A 27,141-nucleotide genomic window follows, 5' to 3' on the forward strand; every position below is an offset into this window, starting at 1 on the left:
TCTAGTACAGTGAGTTTTTTTCCAAGTGGATTTTAAACACACTTTATTCGTGTATTTAAATAAAATTTTCGCCCAACTCTGAATATTTTAGACATATTGAAAAATCGCGTTGTCCGTAGACAGCGTAGACTTTCTACCTAAATTGCAACAAACTGGAGGGAAATAGAAATTTATTTTCTTAATATGTTCAATAGGTTGAAGATAATTCCTATAGTTTCAAATTGCACCTGCCCATTTTTGTCACAAATGCATAAAATCCGCTGTCTAGTGAAATGAAATTTTTATTTTTATGGTTTCTTTATAGGACTTTCCGGTGGAAGGGAGAAGAATAGGGAGGGGGGGGGGGGGTGTTCATCTGGTTTGAATGGAGGGAAAATCGCGTTTAGGAGAGTGTGGTGCGACGTTTTCGAGTGCAACAGCCTAATAAGTCTTGTAAACGGAAACTTTTTGAGCAAGCTGTACGAGAGAGAGCCAACGGGGTAAACTTTGTTGCTCGAGTTCCAAACGGAATACGGAATTACAGCCGCCTTTATCCTATAATGTAGTACGCTATCTAGTATGGTATATAATATAGCTGTTTGATGTATTAATCCGCTGGCAACACTGTAAGGGTTTTCCGTCGGTGCCCTAGTGAACGCATGCTTGCCAACTCACGGTTATTTTGAGATAATTGCATTTTAAAGTTTAATCGGGTTGCTTTCGTCTGCGTATGTGTGCGGCCATTGTATAATATTTCGGATGGCGTTCTCGGTGGTTGACTGAAAATATTGTTATACACGCGTTATATGATTAGTTGCAGCTAACAATTTCTGTTAATAATAGCGCTGAACTGTTCCCGGAGCCGAGATATGCAGTTCGCCTGCGCGAGTCGATAACAGGTATTACGATATATAATTTCATTCAAATTTCATAAACTTTAAGCGACTTCCGCTCTACGGTTTTCAATTTTCTTCGGCGATTCCTTTTTCTTACCACGCTTATATTATAACTAGACAGCGGATTTTATGCATTTATGACAAAAATGGAAAAGTACCATTTAAAGCAGTGTACATGTTAAAAATATTCAAGGACATCAAGGTATTAGTTTCAGTTTAATAGGACAATTAAAAGAAGAACACCATTTTTATCTGCCTCCTGTGTTCTGCAATCAATGTGAACATTTTTTTATTTTGCATAAAGATCCCAAGTCTAATTATAACTTGTCGTGTTGCTGTTGTTGTATGCGTCAAATATTGTAATCGAATTTTAAACCTCTTCCCGTAGTCCAATCTTGCTGAAACTTGCATACACGCTTGCTTCCGATGACAATAAAAGTAGAAAATAATATATATAAAAAAAAACCTTTTAAAAACCACGCTTGCATTAAAATGCACTAAAAAGGAGAAAATCGTCTTTTTCCTGGTTCTCCATAAAATACCGAAATTACTTCCTTGCCAACCCAATATATTTCTCTTATTTTGCAAATATTAAAATTATAAAAGTAAATATCCTTATTGGAGCACATATTGCGATAAGAACCGCGCAAAGTATAAATAAATTGAATCTCGTCAATTTTATAAGCCAGATGAGAGTCGCTAGGCGAGGGGAGGAAGCACGAATCGAGGGGAAAAAGTTATCCCCTCTCTGCTAGTACGGGATTAGTCACGTGACCGGGCCACGGCGGAAGCGTGGGGGAAAGCGTCATGGAAGGGCAAGGTAAATACCTGTAACTTTTGTAGCTCGGTACGTTTAGTGTTAATGTGTTCCGTCGAGTGGGGAATTATTACGGGATTCCCGGACGTGCTTAGAGAGTCCAGTAATATTTCAAGCGATCCGTAACACGCGGGTGATTGATCGTTAACAGGGCTTCCTTGGTAGTTCATCATGATGTCGTCTCTTCGCAGTGAACAATTAATTTCAAAGTGTCAAAAGAATTTGAAAATCAAGACGAATACATATCCACTGTAACTCGAGGACTGCGGATCTTCGCGCAAAACAAACAAACATTTCCCAGCTGCGACTAGCTGGGGTGAATTAAACATTTAATTCCATACTATACATTTAAAATGTAACAGTATTTTAAAATTCTTCTAATATTTTTACTGTTTCGAATCACAGCTACATACAAATTCATAAAATCCGCAGTCAAATTCTCTATTTATCTTTCTATAGCCTCTCTGATTAAATCAATTTATTATATCCGGGACAATGAAAAAATGAGCTTGCTCGGGATGTGTAATTGGGTCCCACGGAAATCACCGACACAGATTTCTCCGACACGGTTTTCACCGACAGAATTTCATTAATTTTTTATTAATTTAATTAATCAATGCGGATTGAATGAAAATCAGTGGAAAACGAAATATGAAACCGAGTGTGTTCTTGGATTAATTAATTAATAAATAAAAAATTAATGAAATGTCGGTGAAAACCGTGTCGGAGAAATCTGTGTCGATGATTTCCATGGGACCCGTGTAATTATGGGTCGTCATGGGGAGCGAAAAGCAGACAGTCTAACTTTCGGGGAGGTGGAGGGTTTGCATGGCTTCGATAGCTCGAGAACTAATGACTAGGAGGCAGGGGGGGGGGGAACAATTAACCATTTCCCAGAATCAATTGCGATTTATTCGCACATGTGCAAGCGAAGGAGAATCCTTGGCACACCAATAAAACTAGCAAAAACTCACGGTTACCAAAAGGAAGGAGGTTTTGGGGTAGTGGAAAATACAAGGCGAACTAGGAAAACAAACAGGAGACAAACACGTAGTGTGTGCACGGTCGCAAACAGAATTGAATCTCTGAATGTATTCCATAAATAAATAAAAGACGTTCCGAGTGGCAAGGACGCCGTGGAGATGGCGGAAATATTCGGGGCGGGGGTAAATACCCTCGGGGAGGGAGAAGGGATTGTTGAACATAGAGGGTGGTGGGAATTTACAGAGTCGTTACGCATTGTGGCGTTTCGCGTTAGTCTGTTTTGTGTATGTGTATGTGCGCACGTGCTCTCTCTCCTGCGTTTGATGCGCACGCGTCTTCCTCTCGTTCGAATATCTGTATGAATGAGCCACGTGGCTGTGCGAGTGCATAGTGTACCTGCACGCGTATCTGCACCTTCTCACAATCGAACCGGGACCGGCGCATTACGTCCCGTTTACACGCCGAAGTTAAGCCATCCTTCTGTTCCTTGCAAGGTAAGGGTGAGAGACAATTGCTATTGTGTTCGGTCATTAATCATTGCTACATTTTATTCGACTGGTGACGCGTCAAATCAATGTATAATTTATCTTGAAATTTTTCCTTTGAATTTACTTTAATTTAGTGACATATCAAATTAACATACAATGTTCCTTAAAATTTTTATTTTAAATTTACTTGAATGCAGTGACGTATCAAATCAATATACAATAATTTATCACTTCAAATTTTTACTTTTCATTTACTTTAATTTAGTGACGTATCAAATTAACATATAATGTTTCTCAAAATTTTTATTGTAAATTTACTTGAATGCAGTGACGTATCAAATTAATATACAATAATTTATCACTTCAAATTTTTACTTTTCATTTACTTCAATTTAGTGACGTTTCAAATTAATATATAATTTTCTTCAAATTTTTTTTATTTTTTATTTACTTCAGAGACGTATCAAATTAACACACAATTTATCTTCAAATTTTTACTTTTAATTTCATTTTTAAATTTAAATTATACTTACTTTTATATAAAATTACAAAATAGTGGAGTTGTATTGTCCAATTCCATATCCATTGGTTTCTTGTCAGCTTTTACAAAGTACAAAAGAGAGAATGGACTACCAGGAAAATTCTATACATACATTCTACAATGTATATTCTACTATATGCTAGTATATTCCAGTATATTTAAAGGAAAACAAATTTTCCCGAACAAAACGATTAAATAAGCTACTCCTCCGTTATCTCATTCTTGTAATCGCTTGATCCACAATCACAATGCATCAATAGAATATTTTTCCATCCGCTGTGAAGTGTCTAAAAACGATCAACGTCCGCCTCGATTACAATCGACAATCTTTTACGGTCTCTGTGCATTCAGAACCAACTCGGGAACGCGTATACTCCCAGCAGTTTCAACTTCTTTATTCCCCAAACGGAATAACTGCGAGTCCCGGGGAAAATTCTTACGAGAAGAGTAAAATCTGCGCTTTACCGTCATGGTAAATTAAAGGTTCGGCAAGGACGATGCTTTCGCCATAGTTTGTGGGGGAAGTTTTGCGAACCTTGCCAATAAGCCAGCCCGGAAAATCCTCTAGGGGATCGAAAGGACATTGATCGCGATATAAATTTCAATCGAATACTTTTTCCCCGTGGCTCCTTCTTTCTCTCTGCGTGTGTCGACTTTTGTTCCGGGAAGACTTCGTTCGCGGACTGTACATTTACAACCTGGGTTCTTTACCGACCGGGCCCCCGCGTTTCACAATTTCAAATAATAACACCGGCGAACTTTTTATTAACCTAATAACAGTAAGAAGAAAAGGGAAGTGTGCTGTAAAGAGGAGCAGGGACCAACATGGCAAACCCTCGTATAATTACGGTGCTTGGACCCTGGACTATTGGCACATTCAGATTGTCGTCGTAAATACGATACCGGTGATCATCTTTCGGGTTTGATGAGCTATTGTTAAGAAGAAAATGCACGACACACTAGAAAATGAAGCGTTCTTAATTCGTTCTTGTTGGAAAATTCAGCTAAATGTCAAAGATTGGATCCAGAATGTTCTGTTCGATTATTTAATTTAATCAATTTATTCTTGCTGTTAATTTGACGCGACAGTAAAAGATTATGATCGCGGATTAAATTCGTGTATCCATTTTTGCAAACAAAATGTTGTGGTAAAATGAAACAAGATTAAACATCGCTCGAATCGTCACGAATAGTAGATCGATAATAATGAAATATAAAAGTGATGAATTAAATTTGTAAATTCACTTTTCGAAATGAATATTGAGATAAGGGACAAGATTAAAATAATGCCACATACAAAGTAAAATTAACAAGTTGTTAATTCCTTCTTAAAATTCTTCATTGTCAATCTGTTCATTTAAAGCATAATTTCATTTTGAAGCTTTTAACACGAGTACAGAATTATATTGAATTAATTGTGTAATTTCTGCGAGCAACTGACTTCTTTTACAACCCCTGTAAATTGAAGCACTTGCCCGCTGAAGCGTTCATTCCTTTTCTTATCATGTTCCTCTTTGAAATCGCGCGGAGCAAAAGGACGCGCATTTAAAAATCGACGTGCTTTACCCCGACAAAGCAGCGGCAGCTGGAAATTGGAAAAATTCGTTTGGTATGTTAACAAACACAGCGTTTTGGCAGCTGCAAAACCGTGCTGGCAATTTTTATTTCGCGTGTTCGTACAGCTCTCTTTTGTGACGCAGGCTGGTACTCAATAACGTCGATTTGGTTATTCATGGTCGAAAAATCGGCCGGCAAACAAACCCGACAAAGCTTCGAAAGAGACGAAATAAATTTCAGCATGATTGCCGTTTTAAAACGAAGAATCGCGCGATACCATCCGACGAACATACATACAATATCTCGGCGCACAGTCTATTTATTACATCGCGATGACAACGCGTCATTGATTGATCGGCCGAGTGTCCAATCCCCGCCTGCGTCACTCATTATTCCCTCCCCTCCATCATTCCCTACCCCCTCTAAATCGGATTAACGACCATGCCACCGGAAACCGTGCACGTATTTTCAATCGTGTCGCGTGCTCCCGGACAAAGTTTCATTTGCGCCCTTTATTAATTCGATTAAACCATCCATCGGCGTACCGGGACAACTTCGACGGAATTTCTCCGGGTAGTATTCTCTATGCTTTCCACCCTCTTCTCGTATTCTCTCCTCTTTTCCCCGCATTTCCACTCCGTAGGATTTCTCACCCCTACGCCATTAACGTCCCAAGTGTATTTCTCTTTTACTTTGTTCGCGCCCTTAATCTTTCACGTCTAGGCCCGGATACCGTAAATACGGGCAAACTCGCCGCCATCCTCCTGCTATGTCACTGGCTGAAAATTGTAATACGTATTGTACAGTCGGTGCTACAGCAGTTTCAAACCAATCCTCCAGACAGGCTCTCAGCTTTTACAAATAATCCAGTTCAGAGTTTTTCTTTATAATTGATTGAATTGAATCGTACACCTTCTGATTTAGTTGAGGGAGAGGCTGAAATGGTTTCTGGGTTTTTGATACTGAATATTTTAGAAGCTTATTTGCTTTCATTTCTATATCTGAATATTCAAGAATTATTTTTATATCTGAATGTTCAAGAATTATTTTTATATCTGAATGTTCAAGAATTATTTTTATATCTGAATGTTCAAGAATTATTTTTATATCTGAATGTTCAAGAATTATTTTTATATCTGAATGTTCAAGAATTATTTTTATATCTGAATGTTCAAGAATTATTTTCATATCTGAATATTCAAGAATTATTTTTCAATCAGGATATTCAAGAATTATATTTGTATTTGAATATTCAAGAATTATATATTTTTGTAAGATTTTTAGCAACAGTAATAATTTCAGGGTTCAATGTTGAAGGTACAAACACATACAATTGTTTAAGGTACACATACAATTTTTAAGGGGTGCACATTCTAATTGTTGAAGGTAAACATACAATTTTTAAGGGTACACATTCTAATTGTTGAAGGTAGACAGACAACTATTGAAGGTACAGATACAATTTTTAAAGGTACACATTCTAATTGTTGAAGATACACATAATTTTTGAAACACTCATTTCGGAAAATCCCCTTCCCACACTTGTCCACCAGCAATTGTATACCATCACACACACATTTGTCATAATTTCCACGCCCTGCTCCCCTGTCCAGAGTCTCTTTCTCAAACGTTGAAGACTTGTTTGAAGTCCAATTTTGAGGGTCCTCTTACAGCTTCATCGACGAGAGATCCTTTCCCTGAAATGGATGTTGTGTGCCGCCATAATCTCTGTTCTCTTTCTCGAATAATATCCCCCTTCAAGTATCTCTTTCTACCGTGCTTTGTGTTGGAGCGAACGTGTTTTTCGTTTCAGTTTTCGACGCGAGTGATAAAGGGCCAAAGAGAGAACGAGAGAAGGCGGGAGATTGCGTTGAAAAAAACGCATTCGGTTCATTGAAACGAAATCCAGAAGTCAATGATAATAATGGCCGGCCCCTAACTCGCGTGCGCATCGCGAAATGAATGGTCTCTCTGGTTCGAGCTCTTGGCGGATTTAATGCGAGGAACAATCGGGTGTCGCAAATATTTCAAATTAATTACAGACGAAATACGATCCGATTCAATTTCATAAATCCCGCGGATAAATGCTCGAACGCAGTCGTCGTCGGCGGCGGCGGCGGCGGCTGTGGGAGCAAATATCACTTAATTACAATTTGCATAATGCACTCCGGAAGTTCGGCTCTAATTCAGAGAGGGGGCGCGTGTCGCGATGCAACAGAAAATCGGTCGCAAAACTGACGTGTTTGTTGTTGCTCCTCCTCCGTAATTTGAAACTCTACAACCACCCTTCTCTCTCTCTCTTTCTCGCTGTTGTAACCGATAGCCTTTTGTATTTACAACATCGCGCGGAAAATGCACGAGCGGTTGTTGCCGGGCACACGCGTGCGTGATGTAAAATTGTAATTGATGGGCCTCGTTACGCTGTCCTACGGAATACATTATGACTGGCCGGATCTTTATGCGAAATAAAAATTGCATCTGGGAAATGAGGATTACGCGAAAATTTGTTGCCTCGAACATTTTAATCGGTCGAAAACGGAGTTGGGCAGAAGTTTTATTTAAATTTTGAATGAGGTGGGTTTTTTCCAAGTGGGTTTCAAAGCCACTTTATTCGAAATATTCATTTGAATAAAATTTTTGTCCAACTCTGGTCGAAATGCGGTGAATTTCAGAATCTAATCTGTGGTTTCTGTTGCAGTATGAAATTCGTGGTTTAAATTATGACGTGCTTAACACAAAATGTAACACTTAAATTTATTTATATTTTGTGCGATATTTACTGTAATATATGCTGGAGATTTCTTTTTATTTTTTGACTGTACCGAGAGGCAGGTTAGAAATCATTTTTCATGAAACTTGACAAATAAAACACAAATTTCAAACACATTTGTCAAGTTTCATACTTAACGACCTGATAATAATCCGAAGTGATTTTATCCACTACTAAAATTTAATAAAAACTTCTCAGCCACGGTTCTTTCCAATTTCCTAGCCCTCCAAGCACGAGGATTTTAAAAGTTCAAACGCGAAGCTACTTTGTTCAACTTTGTTTCAGTTTCTGTTTAGACAGCACGTGAATACAAAAAGTAGAACGGTTCATTTTCTCTTCGGAAACGTTCCAGTAACATATGAGATTATCAGCGCAGAATTTCGCGTCCCCTCAACAAATGGAGCACTTAGTAAATGAACTTTTACGGAAGGGTAATTAATGCAAAGTGGCATCGCGGTCGTGACAAAGTGACGTTTACTTCGGCCTTCGTTGAAAGTCGAAAATTATTTCGAAAAATGCGAGAATGTAGAAAACGAGCGAAAACTGTTTTCTCTAACGAGAGAAACGAAGAAGGGGGATTAAAAATATTTTTAATTAAAGCTAGGAGACGTTTAAATTTTTAACGATACCACCGCCGGGCGAGAGAAATCTTTTAATTACATAATTAAGCACGCTTCATCGGATTAATCATCTCATTCGACGGCAGCTCGTTTTCGCTGCTTGTCGGGGACAAAAGCGGCCGGGAAAGGGAATTAATTATCTTAATTAGAAACGCATTGTTCTCCGAATGTTATCAGCGGAGAGTGTACAGATTTTCCGAGGCCGAGGGACACACCAGTCGACACTTATTTGCGAATCTCTGAATGGAACGATGATCTACAGCGATATTCCTCCGGTAATTTCGCACTCTGTCGGATTAGTCTTCGTAGGCGTGTGAATGCTCGGTCTAATTGTTGACGAGGTTCGTTAACCAATTCGCCCCTGGTTGAAAATCGATAACAAAGGAACTGGAATTTTCGCAAGTCGACTTAAGTGAGTAAATTGACTAAGGTTAACTTCGATATCGCAATTTAATATGGCATTTACGCGAACCCGAAATCCGAGTCGACTGTATAATTAACCGTACTTGTATTCGGCGGCTATTAATTGTCTCGGATCGAACGGATCAATCCGTCGACGCCCATTGTCCAACCGACGCAACGGCGCCATTGTTGCTGCTCCAGATTAGGAAAAACCCTCGCAGAAATTCGAAAACTTCGCAGACCTCGAGTAAATTACAATTCGACGGGAACGTGAGCGAGCGAGGCAGAACCGAGAGGAACAATTAATTAAAATCTATTCGAAATTGCTGTGTGAGGAGAGGTAACTAAATACATTGCGAAAGAGATTGTAACGTTAGACGCGCAACGTAGCTTTAAAAAAAAAAAAAACAATTCTGCAACGCTCACGGGAAAATGTTGAGAAGTTTGCGTGATTAATAATTCATTACAGAAGTTGTCATGGTTTTTAATTTGAAATTATACGAACATTTCGTCCATTATTTTAATATTGACAAACTGGAGAATAAACATTATTTAAATATGTCCACAATGGTGTAAGTTTTATCCATTTTTGGTCTGGTCGTGGTCAACCAATTCTACAAAACCCCTTGCGGTACCTTTCCTTTACAGTTACAGTTAGGGTTGCCAGAAATGTTTTATCCAAATATAGAAGAAGTAGTGAAAACTGCAATTATGTACATATATATGAGATAGGCTCAAAATATAGGAGTTTTCAAATAAAAGAGGTACACAGCACATTTTAAACTTTTTTATTCAAATATGATATAGGAGAAATCAAGTTCAAATATAGAAAATCTAGCAACCCTAGTTACAGTGATCAGAACGTCTTCGTGCTCAAAAATGTCGTGGACGGGAAAAGAAAATGTATATTTTTTGTATGGCTACATTTATTTGAATGCTTAAATATTGATTACAAACGCGTAACATTCATATTTGTTAGACTTTGATACTCGTCAAAGTACGGCAAGGGGTTAACACGAATACACTAGTCTTGTATCAGAATAAAATAGTATTAGAGGAATATCGGCGACTGCATAGGCGCAGAAGTCACAAGAGTTTGAGGGTTAAACAAGTCTCTAGCTCATCGAGAAGTTAGTTTAAAATCAATTGCAAAATTTGTACCGAACAAACAGACAAACAGACAAGAAAGCGAGCTAATAAAAACGTGGTAAAATTGGATTGTTTACCAGGATTTTCTGCACGACAATGGCGCCGAGTCTAGTCGAACGAGGACAAAGAATCGCGAATCAATCCGCCACGACGTGGCACGCCGGTTATCGCACCTGACAATTTTCTATCAGCCGGGGGCACGTGCTTCGTTGCACTTTCTCGCCGGCTCCTGGGACGGCTCGATATAAAACACTTTACGATAAATATAGTGCGCCGAGTCCGACTTCGCGTGGCCGTTTAAAACGCTGTTACGTGCGCCGCGATGTATTTATAAATTATACGAAAAAGCTAATTTTTCCCGCCTCGTTGACACGCGCGAGAATTATATAAACATCGATGCATCGATCGACTCCGTCGTATTAATCCGTCAGGGACAGCGACGTTTTCTATTGTATAGATTTACACGGCGGTACAACACTATGAGACAATTCTTTCCATTCAATTTTCTGTTATCTCGTAGACGCACAAATCAGTCGGGATTTGTTTGTTACGGAGGATTCTCTTTACTTCCAAGACCAATGATCAATAAAATAGCGGAGCTCGTTATCTTTCGTTTTATTTCCTCTTGTCGGCGAGAGAGCAACCTCCGTGACATTAATCTCGAGCGACCCAGAAAACCGTTCGCAGAAAATATTCACCGGTTTTTAGCCCGAATTCCCGGGCTAATCTTACAAGTATTTTCGTAGCTATTAAAAATTCACAATTACACATTTTCAGGACTATCTGTACGGGGTTGGATATCTGTATTATGGGGCTAGGAAAAATTATTTTATACTTTTTAGTCCGTTTTGAAAACGTGGTATATTTTAAACATTTATTTTTATTTAAATAATTTTTACATACCTTTTACACTCACTGTATACGTAGTTATTTAAAAGAAAACATCGATAATCTTGAAAACTACGAGAAGAACAACATTTGAAGGAAACAGCATTTTTACTTTGTCAGAATTAAGCACTCCGTATACGTTGGTGATGGAAATGGGCGTACGAATACCTTTTACACTCACTGTATACGTAGTTATTTAAAAGAAAACATCGATGACCTTGAAAACTACGAGAAGAACAACATTTTTACTTTGTCAGAATTAAGCACTCTGTATACGCTGGTGATGGAAATATGGGGGACTTATGCACATTGATCGAGAATTGCTGGATCCCGATTCGGGAGCATCACGCGAATAAGTTTCCGGTCGAGAGTGGCAGTTCCCGAGGTAACGATCTCGTTCTGGTAGGTCAGGGGAGTATTTACCGGCGGTGAATTATGTTTAATTCACGGCAGAGCTCCGCGACACGAAACAAAGGACATTAGTAACGCGCAATTAAAATCAATCGCGCAACGAAGGTATAAGAGGAACACGGGATGCGGAGAGAGAGAAAGAGAGACAGATTGAGAGAACAGCACTCCGCCGCGCTGGATCGATCGATCCGTTGAGAGCAGCGTTGAAATACACGTTTGCTCATCGGCCCATTCTGCTGTCCCCCTGCATTCAGCACCGGCATTTCGCTATCTTATGGGGAACACCGAACGGACGCATTTGGCGAAACCGCAATGCTCTCTCCCTCCACCCTCTCTCTCTCTCTCTCACTCTCTCACTCTCTCTGTGTGCGAGCGCCAGTTCGACGTTACTTTGTGCGGTTCTGAATTAGATCGAAACGCGCGCCGCGAGGAGCATCTCTGATCCCCTACCAATCAGATTTTCCCTTGCACTGACACCATCAACCCTTTACGATTCTAGATCCTCCTACTCAATTCGATTCCGGCGCTTAAAGATCCATCGATCGCGTCGTCATTCTCTTCTCGCCGTGTCGTATTGTTTTAACCCTTTGAACTCGGTTGTTATTCTCTATCGGCTGTTATAGGCCGAGAATCGTGAAAATCTGCAATTTTTACCATCTTTAAATGTTTGTAGTTCATCGCAACGTCGATCGATTTTGATGAAACTTTCACAGCGCATCTAATTGACCAAGATCCACAAAACATATTCTTTAAATTTTCAATATAGGGCCACATAAAAAAGTTAAAAATTCAACTTTTAGTATTTTCTCAACAATTCCGATCAGTTAGAATTTTTGAAAAAATTTCTTTTCACATCCTTTAGTAAACTAATTGCTCTAGCTTTCCAAAAAAAGTTCAAATCGTGTAGTACAATATTAAAAAAATTATCGCCTTTTTAAGAGTGTCCGAATATTTGTGGGAGTCACTGTATAATATTTAAAATATTTTTAACCTTCGCTCTGCGTATAAAAGAGGGTGTAAACGCACCCCAGAATAATAAAGACGTATGACCAGTCGCCGAATGTAAAGTTGTCCAAGTCCTCTTGGGAATGCTGTCTGCGACATATTTCACAAAACAGTGAAATCATTAAGTTTATTATTTCTATTTATAGAGAATTTTTCTAAATTGGCAAAATTCGTTTGTCTGTTAACAACTATGTTACATGTTAATACGATTTTGTATTTTACATATAGAAAATAAAATTAATTTTACATATGCTTTGAATTAAGAATTGTAACTCATGGTATTCGGAGAACTTAACGAAAAGATTACAAAATTTAATATAACATAGAAAAATTCTCTATGGATAAGAACAATAAATTTAATAATGTGCACGTTGCCACGATACAAGTAAAAAATTGGAGCCATAAATCCGGAAGACTTACATCATCATGAGCAGTTATTTTATTCATTTTGTCCGCGCAGTGTGCAGAAGAAAGTGGGCGTAGAAAATGTTCGGAGAAATGTCGCAACGATTTCGTAGCTACCGTTACAGAAAAATGTGTTCTCTGGAAAACCCCTTAACCTGGGAAACCACCTCCACCGCTGTGCGGGGGAAGAGAGAGTGGAAAGGGGTGGGGGACAAATCGTTGCATAATGGTCAAAAGAAATCGCGAAGGGATATAGGTTTGTAGATGAAAGTAGAAGTACAACCGGGGCTTTCGAGAACTTGGAAGTCGCGAGAGCGGTTACTATAGCAACCGGGGAAGCTGGTGAAATATTGTCCGTAGACCGAGGGAGGTTGCAAGAGAGACAGAGAGGGTGGAAAAGTTTCGAGGGAAGGGGACCGCGAAGCAAAGGTGGAGATGAGAAGAAAAAGGAAGGAAGAAGAGAAAAACAGAGAAGAAGCGGGGTGGAATGAAGTGAAGGAGGCCGTGAGCTGTAGGTTGCCGGCTTCGTTGGGGGTTGAGTGGGCGGCCGGGGGTTGACGGAGCCTCCTCCAAGGAGAGGGATGAATGGGACGAAAGTGAAAGAGAGAAGAGCAACGCGAAAAATAAAAAGAGAACACAGAAAGAAAGGAGAACAGGAGAGAAAAAACGAGGTGGCGCGCCCGGGCCCTGGCTACGGAGTTTCATAGAAGAAGGAAGAAGTTAGGCGAAGTATTTATGCAGCCGCGGAGCACGGCTCGTCGTCCAGACACGCGGTCTAATGCGAAATTCCGGAAATCGTTGCTCTGTTAGTCGCCCGCACTCTCGAGGTAAGAAAGGGCAGTCTTATCAATAGACTCTGCGGATTTTATGCATAGCTAGGTGTAATTTAAAATATTGGGGACATTATTGAATTCATACTTGAATTCATGAAATTGTGTACAGATCATCAGTATATTCTGTTTTCATACCAGTAAATAAAATGTTGATAAATGAACAGAGTGCGGATTTTATGCATTTATAACAAAAATATGGCTTGGTGTAATATAAAATATTAAAGACAGTAAGTTCATGCTTGAATTTATGAATTGGGAACAAATGATTTTACTATTTAGGTTGGAAAAGATCAGTCTATTTTGTTCTTATACCAGTGAATAAAATGTTTGACAAAATTGTGCATGTGCAGTTCGGAATAGAGCGATCCATTTGAATATCAATACATTATTCTCAACTCCTTCAAATGACTAAAAAAATGAAGGCACTTCTATTTGACAATCTATCTGAAAAATTTGTACCGGACAAACAGACAGACAAACGGACAGACAAGAAAGCGAGCTAATAAAAACGTGGAAAAAAATGTTTATTTTGCATGAAGATCGTAAGAGAAATAATCTCTGCACAGGCGTCGTGTTGAAAGGGTTGAAATCCTGAGTCCACCCAATCAAATGTTCCTAAAGACCGACCTAATTAGCAACGGTTCCAAAGAATCGTCAAGATAATCATCACGAAGAACGACAAACATTCAGAGGGTTGAGCGTGCAATTTTCTTCGGTAAAAATCGATGTTTCAGGTCGATTTGGCAGACGGGGGCCGCAGTTAATCTTGCTCGTAGGGAACGAGCTGCCACACCGAGACATAGCAATCAGCGAAATCGGTGGTGGCGCATGCGACAACGTGATATCACGGGGTGCAACACCGACAAGCATTAAAGTGCATGGTTGCAGCGACGAAGACGACGACGAGGAGGAGGAGGAGGAGGACGAACGTCTCCAACGTTGGCGACGTCGACGGAATCGGGTTTGATACCTTGCGTAAACATTTACTTACGCTTCCGTTTAATGAAAATTTAATATATCCACCGGGTGTGTAGTCGGTTCGTAGCCCGGCGTGTGTGCAGCTCACTTGATGTAGACCAATAATATTTCGTGAATTCATTTCTTGGCCCCTGCGGAATGCTCGCGTTCCAGCGCGGGGACAATAGTTGAACCGTTTCCCCTCATCCGCGGCGTGTTCAGCCGAGAGGTATTTAAGTGTAAAGCCCGGGTCACAGGGAAAATAGTGAAATTACTTGCGGAGGCAACGTTACACGAGGCGTCCCCCGAAAACCGGAAATTAAGCCCTACAACGGCATTAGACTTGCCAAGTTATTTTATGCCCGCGCGCGCGGCTCGTTCTGTATGTTTATCACGCGGGTCCCAGCGACGCCGATGCGACAGCTAAATCTTCAACTTAATGAAAACCGTCGACCTTTTATCCGCGCAAATCGGTTTCGCTCTGCGCAACCCGGCGTCCTTAGACCGTAAATGAACGTGAAAAGCTGCGATAATTAACCTCGAAAATTCCAGTAAATGATTCTTTTCATTTTACATTTGAAGTTGCACCTACTCGTTTTTGTTATAAAATCGTTTGCGCATAAAATCCGCTGTCTGCAATAGAGACGTTCAAAGAGGATTATTTTTATCAGCTTGTTAAAATTCCAGTAAATAATTCTTTTCATTTTACATTTGAAGTTGCACCTACTCAGTTTTGTTATAAAATCGTTTGCGCATAAAATCCGCTGTCTGCAATAGAGACGTTCAAAGAGGATTATTCTTATCAGCTTGTTAAAATTATTCAGCAATTATTGTGCATGAAAATTCGCAGTCTAGTAACGAACTTGCACACGGATATTCGTAAGAAAATCAATGATAAACATCGCTCGATAATATTCATTTACGCGACAGCCTCGCGAAGACCGACAATTGTCCATAGATTTTTCAGTCTGCCTAACACAATCGCGAAAGTTTTTCATTCGCTCGACCAATGTAAAACTCCCACGAGTCTGTGGAAAATTGAACGAACTAAAACGAAGTTGTACTTCAGTCTAATTGGAGCTCCCGATAAAATTAACAATAAACGGAATGAGAACCAGGGAAAAGATCATTTTCTCCTTTTTAGTGCATTTTATTATTAAGCGTGGTTTTTAAGAAGTTTTTTTTTGTTATATACTTTAATATTTGAGAGTCAATATCTTGCGAAGTTAAAACGCAACCATTTCGCCGACGCACGACAGAAATTTTCCGTCTCTCTCCGGTGAACAAAGCGTAGCCAGCATTCCGGTCACGTCCGCCGACAAATCTTTTTCCTCCTATTTGTAACGATCTTGATTTTAAGAGACGCGCGCTCGCCGTCGGCTGAATGGTTGGTTCACTTGCGCGAAATGTGTATTTTCAGTTTCTGCCACCACCGTTGGGAACGGCGGGTGTGTGTCTCACCGGAGATTTAGTTGAATTGCTTCGTAAGGTCGGTTCGAGGGATCTTTGTAGAATGAATGTGGGAACCAAGGTAGACAGACGTTTGCTTAATCATCTATCTCTCCCTCGGACGTCTACTCGCAACAAAACCCCGTAGCCAGTCCCGATGGATATTGCCCTCGATAAAGCACTGTAATTCGATCGACAGCCTAGCCGGTCTACGAGTGTGTAAACGAGTTGCTTTTCAGTCCACAATCGATACAGCTCAATCTACACTCTTCAAACTTTAATTCGAGCCCCGGTAAATAGCGATGCCGCTTCCTTTAGAAAATCTACTCGAAATCTTCCCGGCACCGCGTTCACCGCGATTTTCGAAATGAGAACGCAAGTTTCGCACATTTTTAATTAGCAGATTAACAACCTTTTGCGGTCGGAGCTATTCTAACTTGAAAATTACACGTTTCTTCCGATCTAGAATAATTCCATTCTATATTATTTTGTAAATATTGTTTCTTCTATCGATCGTATTTGCTGATAATAAATTTTTATAAATGTTTTCGGCGCAACGGTTCGATCGTTTATTACGAATTGTAAAGCAACTTTGCTAATTGTCAAACAAAATCAACGTTTCGATCCCAGTTTGGATCTTTTTCAAGATTTATTTGAATCATCATTTTCTGCATTTTGTGGATGTGAAATTGATGTAACACCTCGTACAATACTCGAGTGTTTAGTAATTGATTAGTGGACAGCGGATTTGCTGTATTTATGACAAAAATGAATTGGTGCAATTTGAAACAGTAAAAATATTATATTAGAAGAATTTAAAGATACTGTTGTATTATTTTCAACCTGTTAAACATATTACGAATGAAAATACATTTCCATTTCACTCCAGCTTGTCGAGATTCAGGTGGAAAATTTTCATTTTCTATATTTAATAATCTAAACATACAGTCGATTAAATTATTAGAATTGTTAGAAAATAATTGATCGATTAAGTCGACTAAATTATGGATACAATACCACTCGAGTGCGAAGGGTTAATCTACACTCTCCCAGCTTCAATTTGTGATATTGAAAGCTAAAATTTGGTCGCGAGAAACTGGTAGAAAAATTTATTTCCAGAGACAATTTTCGCTCGAGATGGTTTGATTAAAGATATTCTTGATAAATATTATTGTAGGTCTAATATTATGCAATAATAATGTAAAGAGTGGGCACAGGGATTGAAGTCAGAGTCGCCAAGATAAACTTGTGTCCCCACTCTACCTTCCCCCTCTACGACGCTATTCCAATCACGTGACCAATTCGGTACTGGCAGAGAGAGGGTAACCTTTTCCCCTCACTTCGAGTAAATTTCCCTAGACGTCAGTAACTTCTCTAAATTTAATTTATACATTTAGTTTTGTCGCTGACCGTTTCATAATAAAACTTTGCCTGATAACGTAGTATGTAAAAATGTTGCACGTTTCTATATAAATATAATAAAATAAATTTGTTCGTCGCAGGAGATTCCCATTTTAACATTCGAGTTCAATTCATGCATTTCCGTTTTGTCGTTGATTTATCGTGGAATTTTTGATCGGATTTATTCAGGCGGAGAGAAATATTTATTGAAATGCAACGAAATTGATTGCACACTGTTTCCTATAAACATAATTAGATGAATTTGTCGACTGTAGATTTAATTTCTGAACATTTTCGTCGCAGCGTTTAGAATTGTTTCGATCCCAGCAACCGAGTAGATTCGTTTATACTTGCGCATCCGGTTTGCTCGCGAGTTCTGCTTCAGTAAATAGTGTTTCAACTGATTGTCGTCCGTGAGGAGAGGACGCTATAATCAGTCTTGGATTTCTAGGTCGGTAAGGCAGAGTCGACTTGGCCCATGAAAGTCCGTAAGGTGTTCAGTCTATTCTTGTACACCTCCTCTTTGTCAGATGTTTAAGGTTGGCGAGCATGCGTTCTCCAATCTGGTAAATGCATGGGAAACTGTTCCAACGTGCAGCTACCTGCTTTAATTTTTTAATTAGTATCAATTCGCTCGTTTCGTTCAACAGACATTTTCGTAACAGCATTTATTTGGATACGTTCGCAGCACAGTATTTATTTCAATATGCTCGCAACAGTTATTTTAATATGTTCGTATTTATTTGAATATCGTATTTATTTTAACGTGCTCGTAACAGTATTTATTTCAATACGTTCGTGATATTTATTTTAATATGTTCGTAACAGTATTTTTTATTTGATCATGTTCGTTGCGGTATTTAATTTAATACATTCATGATATTTATTTTAACTCGAGTAAACGGAGATACGAAATTCGAGGTTACAATATATTGCTGAGCAGATTAGTTTCGAACACACAGATAACAAACTTTATCACGGTTTAGAGATGACCCAGATCCGCCTTACATCTAGCTGTCGGATACGCTCTGCAGCACGGACAATTAATTATCAACTGACATTCTCGAATCAATAGCTATGGCTACGCGTGCTAATTAATTAATGTTTTCAAATAATGCACACGCGAATGCGTAATCCGATTGATCCACCAATCAACAATTTCCTTCACGTGGCTGGCTGGAAAGCACCGATGGCGCTGACAGATTAATTATAATGTCTTACGACTGCCTAATTAAGTCTCCACTGTGCTGTACGAAAAATGATTATCAACGAAATTGAACGAAATGTACGGATTTTTCGAAGACAGACACTACTTCTTTGTTCACTTAAAATATTTTCAGACTCTTTCGAAATTGATTCCTTGCAAGTAAATTGTTATTGAACACATTAGACTGCTGTGTGCAACTTGTACATTGAAGATTTCGTAGTATAATAGACGGAAACAGGAGTTAAATGAAAATGTATATTTTGAAAATAGTTTGAATAGATTAAAATATACTTTCAGACTTTTCTAAAATTAATTCCTCCTAAGTAAATCGTTATTGAAAAAATTAGACCGTTGTGCAACTTGTACATACACTGAAGAGTGCATGTAGTATAATAATTGGATGGATTTTTTTATGCAAAATAAGAATTTTCAGCATAGATTGCAAGAAACAGAAGTTAAGTAAAAATGCATTTCTTTTTTAAATAGTTTTAATAGATGGAAGCTAGTGCAGCGATATCGTTAAATTCTTGCGCAGTGTCCTCGCTCATCGATTTTCGCCGTAAATTCATAAAATCCGCAGTCTCATAATAATTTGCAAGATACTACATGTATTATGTGTACATAAAAGAATGAATAAATTCTGGATAAGAATAGTGGAGAACTGAAAATGAAAAGGCTGGAGGCGTCGGATATTTTAATTATTTATGCCGGGTATGAATTCCGCGCGGAGACACTGGTTGGGTGAAAAGCTGGTATAAACAAAGAATAACCAGCGAGTGTGGAGAGAACACGAGATAATAAAGTTTCGGGAACAAGAAACGTTGTTGTCGGACACGCGTGTTACTGAATACGAGCTGGCTGACGTGGCCGTCCATTACTTACCGTTTCTACTTGTTGTGGGCATTAACGGCGAGCGACGGAATTTACAAAGTCGCGTTTCTCTCTCTCTCTCTCTCTCTCTCTCTGTTCTTTCGAAAACAACAAACACGAGAACTTTATTCTCGTAACTCTTCGATTTATCCGCTCGAGGGAACGCTGTCGGTACACGTTATCGTCCCGTATTGCAAACGATAAAAGGAAAAGCACTTCTCGTATGCGAACAACGATTTTATTTAATTATTTACTTAACGAAGTCCGCTGAATGTGAATTCCACTTAATCCGTATTGCGGCAAATTAGTCCACGAAATAGCAAATCTGCATGAAAGTAACAAATTCATCGGGAGAAGGTTAAGCCGGTTTCGTAATGAAACTTTCGGGCCACGATGTGCACCGGGTGGCTGGGAAGTCGCCAGAGAAATTTAAGTGACACGTGTAATGCGTGCAACTTGACACGGATTTTATGCGAGTATAGTGTAAATATTATTTGGTAATTATTTGTACGTTAGCTTTTAAAAATCAACGTAGAATCACAATTATATTGTTCAACGTATAATTATAATTATATTCTTCAACGTATAATTATAATTATATTCTTCAACGTATAATTATAATTATATTCGTCAACGTAGAATTATAATTACATTCTTCAACGTATAATTATAATTATATTCGTCAACGTAGAATTATAATTATATTGTTCAACGTAGAATTATAATTATATTGTTCAACGTAGGATTATAATTATATTGTTCAACGTATAATATTATAATTATATTGTTCAACGTAGAATTATAATTATATTGTTCATTCTATTGCAAATGCCTGCATGATGATTTTTTTTTTAACATATCTTCGTGACTGACTGCGTGTCATAATTGGCCTGCAGAAATTTATTTATGCTAAATAACAATTTCCTTCGTCGATTACAAGACACAGGAACCGTATAAAAATTTCTGTTCATCTTTAACAATTTCAATGAATCGAAAACAAAACAAAATATGGAAGTTCTCAAACTGTTTCAATGTTATACTGTTTCAAATTGCGTCCACCCATTTTTGTCATAAATTTATAACAGTCACAATAACGGCGTTGCAATGTTGACAGAGCTTTGCGATATAAAATATTAATAAAACATTCGACATCCCCAAGAGAGAAAGCAAACAAATAAACTAATCGTTGCCAATCCACTCCAAGTGACATAAACCCGTGCGAGCAAACCCTTCGTTTATTAACTAATTTCACTTAAAAATATATAGAGCTGTCCTGCGAAGTGCGGCCATCAAGTTCTCCGTATTGCGTACTTCGACGTCAAATTTCCCGAGAGCCAAGAGAGGAAGCGAAAGAGAGAGAGAGAGAGACTGTGCTCGCGTAACTCTTAACATCAATTAACCCCGTAACAAACGCGAACAGAAGAGAAAAGCAGGTTTTACGACTAGTGGCTTTCCGTGTGAATGCATCCTAACACGTTCGGGGGTGTAGAGGGGGACGAACAGTGGAGGAGGGAGAAAGGGGGGCAAAACGGGGGGGAGAGACAAAACAAGTGAACGAGCTTTAGACGTGGCAACGACCGGATACGCTCGCTCGACCGTTCTGTGTCCTCTTTCATCTTCCTTCGTTGCTGTCTCGCTTCGATGCTCGTCTTACTATATGCATATCTCCCTCTCCCTCTCTCCTTCTAGCCTTTCAACCTTCCCGTCCTTTGCCTTTCATACACTTAGGTATGCACAAACGAGGAGAGAGATTGAGACAGAGAATGAGAGAAGAGAGGGGGCGAGAAACCGAGAGCGCACGAAAAAGCCCAGGCAGTTATTATTTAGGGTTGTCATTGACGCAGACGATAAATTGACGGAACTAATGGGCTCCGGAGGGGGGAGGGTATTCGTAGATCTCGGTTATGTGGCACTTCGTAGATATCTGCCGCGATCTGATAAAACGCCAAGCTCGAAATAATTCACTTGATCTACCACCTTCGCCAGCGATCGATACTGTAGTTCTTAATCGTTTTTAATTGTTTGTATTTATCAAAATAAGAACTGTGTGAATTAATTGCAAGATGTACAAAGGAGCTGTACACATTATACATTATACATCAATTTTAATTCAAAAATAATACAATAATATTAGTTATATCATAAATAATAGTTTAGTAACCAATGAATTCAAGAAGAAAGGCTACGAAATAATTTCTACATTATTGGAATTTTCACTTTTGTTCAACAATTGGTGAACTTCCGCATTTACTCGACGATAAAAGGAAAAGAATTTAATTACATTTACGGTCCGTCGCAAGAACAGAACTACTCTATTTGGAACAACACACAGTTCCATTTTCCAATACAAATAAAACAGTTCATTTTGAGAAAGCGCTCGTCGCAAATGGGGTAAACCGTGCTGGGAAACACAGCCGGGAATCACAATGGAAATTAATTTAAACAAGAGTTAGTTGTCCCAGCGGGAGTTAGTTATGGCGGTGGCGTGCAAAGAGAAAGAGAGAACGAACGAACACCGAGGCATTACTTGAAGGTAGAAGTGCTTAAGGTTAGTAATACGGTGTATTTCTACACCGTGCGGAGAGAATCCCATTGTGGCAAACAACGAGCTTGCACGTGAAATTTTTGCCATCGAGAGTGGAGTTGGGTTGTTCCTCGACTCTGATCGATTTTATGCAAAGTTATTTGCTTGGCCTGTTTCTCGGTGAGGACGCGAGGGGAGCGGGGAGGGGAGGGGGGGAGGGTCTCCGCCTCGAAACGTTGAACGTTAACGTGGAACCGTAACGAGGAAAGAACAAAGAGTAACATGGGGCAAAAACAACGGAAACTTGGAAAAAGATATTAAACGAGGGCTTCGTGTACTGTTTGCGAAAATGATTAATTTCTCCCCGAAGCCCCTTCGAATCGCCGTAGAAATTGTTTCGAAGCGATGTGGTCGAGACCGTGATTACTTTTACTTTTTCGCGTTTCGCTTCTCTCCCTCTCTCTCGCTTCCCCTTTCTCCCGGTTCTATTTTATATATGTTTTTTTTTTGTACTCTTTTCAATCAGCTTTTCATTTTTCATGTCGGCCGAACAGCTCTTTAAATTCATCACTCATTCATTCCAATTTTATTCGATGGGAACGAATATAGTGCTCCGCAGCTGGCACGACTCCAATTCGCTCTTCTCTATCACTCGCGGAATAATATCGGGTAGAATCTCGCGGAATTAATTCCCGTAAAAATAAATGCCACGCCTCCTTCCCCTATTGGCCCCGCCCCTCCTACTCCCGTTAGTATTGTTCCCCGTTTAACGGCTGGAAGACAGTCGAACACGTTTTGGGATCCTTGGCACGGTTATAATTAGCGCCGATTATTTCCTTCGCGTCCGTGAAAGGCATCGTTTCTGGCAAAGTCCGCCGAGTCGCAAAGAGTTTCCGATTTTGACCTAACCCAACCAGGAGCCGCCCCGCTTGACAGTCCACTGAAATACGCAATTTTCACGCAGTCAAGCTTCTCCTCTTTGCCTCGGATGAGTGCTCCATTTTGTAATGAGATTCTGTGCGTCAGTTTATTTATTGTTCCGTAAAATACGTGGGGAATGTTCTCGTTGGTTTACGAGGGCGTTCCTTGGTGCCGGGGAGGCTCCGCCCACTTGCCCACTGGAGATGGAATAGTTTCTTCGCCAACCTTTAAATTGAATTGTTCGAATCTTTGTAAATCCTTCCACGCTTTTGTGAATGTTATAGAATTATCGCACTTTGCGTAAGAGTTTATACAATAATCTTGAAGTTTGATTTATTACAATTCTTGGGGACGTTCCTCTAAGTTCGTGAGGGCGTTTCAAATTGGAGAAGAGGCTCCGCCCGCCGTGCATAATTTAATCAATTAATTTAAACAATTTTGTACAATTCTCCCACGTTTCCTAAGACAAGTGTTTAAGTTTTTCCAAAAATCTTGAAGTTGGATTTATTACAATTCTTAGGGAACGTTTCTATGGGTGAGGGCGTGTCCCGTTGGAGGCTCCGCCCACCATGCATAATTTAATCAATTAATTTAAACAATTTTATACAATTCCCCACTTCGACTAAAACGAGTGTTTAATTGTATGCAAAAATCTTGAAGTATAATTTATTAAAATTCGTAGGAGGCTCCGCCCACTAGGGCTTGCGCCTGCACCTCGCAAACACCAGGTTCTAATATCAAAGGTACAATTTCGCAGAATCAGTGTAAATAGTACCAGTCAACTACCAATAACCACGAAATATTCGATTTTCAAGGGTCGCTGGCAGTCGACAAGTGGTCCTCGCAAGTTCGATAACGACACAACTAATTAATAACTGTAATAACCGATCGAAACAGGGTGTTCCATTTTACTTTCCAATCTATGCAAGGATCGAGGTAGAGCCAACACGTGGAACGGTGTGACCTTTCGGTTTCCGGGCTGTGCAGCGGGTTCTCCAGGGCTGGGTTAGCCGATACCTGGAGTTAGGTAAGCAATTTAACAGAATGATTGTCTTGAATCTAAATTACACTTTAATGTAATGCATTTCTGGCTTAATTGAGGACAGCGGGGCAATGTCGAAGCACTACGCCCGTCCAGGACGTATACGACTGAATAAACAATAACCCGGGCCGGACCCGTGCTCTCTAACGAAGCTCAATTAACGTCAAAACGATAGTTTTTCTTTTTTATTCCTCCTGGTGAAAAGTATACGACCAAAGGGACGGGATGGCGATCGATTTTAATGTACAATTAAAATTCATACGTTCGCGCACAAGTCACCCGGTAAATTTATGATAAGGTCGCATAATTCGAGAGAGCGTAGTCGTATAATGAAGTTTCGAGCAATTGTTGCTCCCGCTGGCGAATAATTCTGTTCGACGAACAAATTTCGCGAGAAAAATTCGACTGGGACACGTATAGCCAACCGCGCACGATTGCAATAGCAATTTTCAAGCGGCAATCCACGCTGCCATTACAATCGCGTAATTTTTGTTGATCCAGCGGCGCTCGCTAATTATTCGCTTTAGCGAATATACCCGGGTGAAAACGATTCTCGCAGTGGTCCCCTATATCCCCTTTCCACGGGTTCGTCGCGCGACGGCTGGCTTGTTTTTAATATTCTTAATTAACGCTTTAATTATATAGATCGCCGAGAGCCTGGTCATTTTTGTGAATTTTAATTATGCCGGGCTTACGGACATTGTTGGCGAATGGTGTCCCACGTTTGACGATCACGATCTGCATTCGGTGCGATTCATTCAATGCGATCCCGATTTCACGGCGACTTGCGCGATAAATGTTTGCACGCGCATTCGACTAATTTTAATTTTAATTTCAGGGGAAAATGATTATTAACATTCTGCCGTACTTTTGTTGGAAGGACAAATGGTGGGGTAAAAATCGATAGGATAATATCGGTGGGATAAAATCGATACAGAAAAATCGCTAGAATAAAATTGATAGGATCAAATCGCTAAAATAATATCAGTAGAATAAAATTACTAAAGTAAAATTGCTAATGCAAAATCACTAGAATAAAATCGTCAGAATAAAATCAGTAGGATAAAATCGATAGAGAAAAATTGGTAGCGTAAAATCGATAGGGAAAATCGTCAGAATAATGTCGCCACAATAAAATCGTTAGAATAAAATGAGTAGAATAAAATCGCTAGAATAAAATTGATTGGACAAAAATTGCTAGACTAAAATCGGCAGGATAAAATCAATTCAGGAAAATCGGTAGAATAAAATTGTTAGAGAAAAATCGGTAGCGTAAAATCGTCAGAATAAAATCGTTAGAATAAAATCGCTAGAATAAAATCGTCAAAATAAAATCGCTAGAATGAAATCGTCAAAATAAAATCGCCAGAATAAAATCGGCAGTATAAAATAGCCAGAGCAACGATGGCACATTATTCATTCGTTCGCGTGACTGCAAGAAAAGGTGGAGCATCGCATATAAAAAGAAAGGGCGAGCATGTTTGCGGGATCGAAAACCGCGAGAGCAGATTCGAGATTTTGAAACACACGCCTCGTGCGGCGGGGCGACTCCTCGTCGAGGACGTTTTGTGTAAATCGACGACGTTCGAGTTGCAGGTACAAATATTTAAATGAAACACGTGTTCAAATTCACGGCGCACATACAAAACAGATGTGCCGTGTCGTCCTCATCCCCTCTTCCGTTTGACCCTCTTCCCCGCAGCCCGGAGACCACGAACGCATTATGCACCGTATAGTTATGGTGACGAGCATTCATCCTCTGTCGCATGGGGGTTTTCAAGCCATTCAGTCGGCCGGGAGTTTCAACCGCGGCCTGTCACCGTGCGAATAGAAAAACACCGGCCGATATGGTCATTAACTTTTTCTGAATAAGGGTAAGCAGCCCTTGGGGAGGGTTGTCGAGACATACTTGTCTACTTGTCGATTGGTATGATTTTTCTATCATGCAATTACAATGAACATTTCGAACGGGGTCCAATAAATATTTCAGTTTAATATTAGATGTTGGAGGGAAAGTACTGTCATATTTTAAGGGAAACATTTCAATCAATTTATAAAAATATATGTTTAACGTTATTCACACACAATGATATATAATTTCCATTATTTGTAACGACTCGTTGACATCTTTCAGATAACCTGTCAATCCCTGTTTCCCAATCACTCACTAGCAACATGTGTTCTTGATTTACAAGCAAAATTACCTGCTCTTATAAAATACTGTTTTATTTCTGTAATTATTGGCTAATACATAGTCATAGTTATAAATTTAAATTATGGGCGGCGAGAAGAAGTTTCAATAATTGCAGTAAGATTGTTTCTATTTATTTTTTCATACGATTATTCAGCACACAGCCACCTTCCCAATCTATTTACGATCTTCCAGGTGTAAAAGCGCACAACCGAATATTTGTCCGTGGATCCCGGCCCGATCAGGAAAAACAACGTGTTCCGGATTTTCGTAGGTGGAAAATATCGAATTCCGTCCCTCTCCAGGGGTGGGGGGATAAAGCGTGTCTCTAGGACAACAGATAAAAAAAGCAGCGAGACCGTGGCTGTGAAAATTCCATTTCAAATAGAGGTAAACATTGCAGAGAGGTTACCGGTTGTGTGTGTTTTTAATTTTCTCTTTTATCGAGAAACGGAAGATCGTGCGTTTTAAATATACGAAAATTATGAAAAGCTATCGCGCGCCACCCATGTACCACTTCTTTGTCACTTTTTGTGAAACGTTGTGATTACATTCTCTGTGACTTACCGCAAATTTCTTTTTAGACGGTCGTAAAAGCTCGGAAATAATTTCACTCGATTCAATGGACGGGTGGGTTGTTGCGCTCTCGCGTATTTAAATGTGAAACGGTCATTTATAATTACGATGTCCGGGGATTAAAGCGAGCCCAAGGATCGCCGGTATTAACCGTGCAATTTCTATCTTCAAGCCGAATAATAATAACAACATTTCAGTCGCGGGGAGATTTGTTTTACGAGCTTGACGCCGTAGCGCGCGCGGAGTGGCTGCGGCGGA

The 27,141-nt window shown here is 39.5% G+C and overlaps 1 protein-coding gene and 1 long non-coding RNA gene across 8 annotated transcripts in view; one reads left to right on the plus strand and one right to left on the minus strand.

Annotated features, from left to right (window-relative positions):
- The window catches only part of LOC143215827 (uncharacterized), a 362,235-nt gene that overhangs the window by 88,520 nt on the left and 246,574 nt on the right, over window positions 1–27,141 (minus strand). The window lies entirely within an intron of this gene.
- LOC143215833 (uncharacterized) lies at window positions 351–20,281 on the plus strand. The gene is made up of 2 exons (XR_013010456.1): window positions 351–1,695; window positions 14,480–20,281. It is a non-coding gene; the product is annotated as an uncharacterized LOC143215833 (long non-coding RNA).

This window comes from Lasioglossum baleicum, chromosome 14, assembly GCF_051020765.1.
Source record: "Lasioglossum baleicum chromosome 14, iyLasBale1, whole genome shotgun sequence".
Taxonomy (NCBI): Eukaryota; Metazoa; Arthropoda; class Insecta; order Hymenoptera; family Halictidae; genus Lasioglossum; species Lasioglossum baleicum.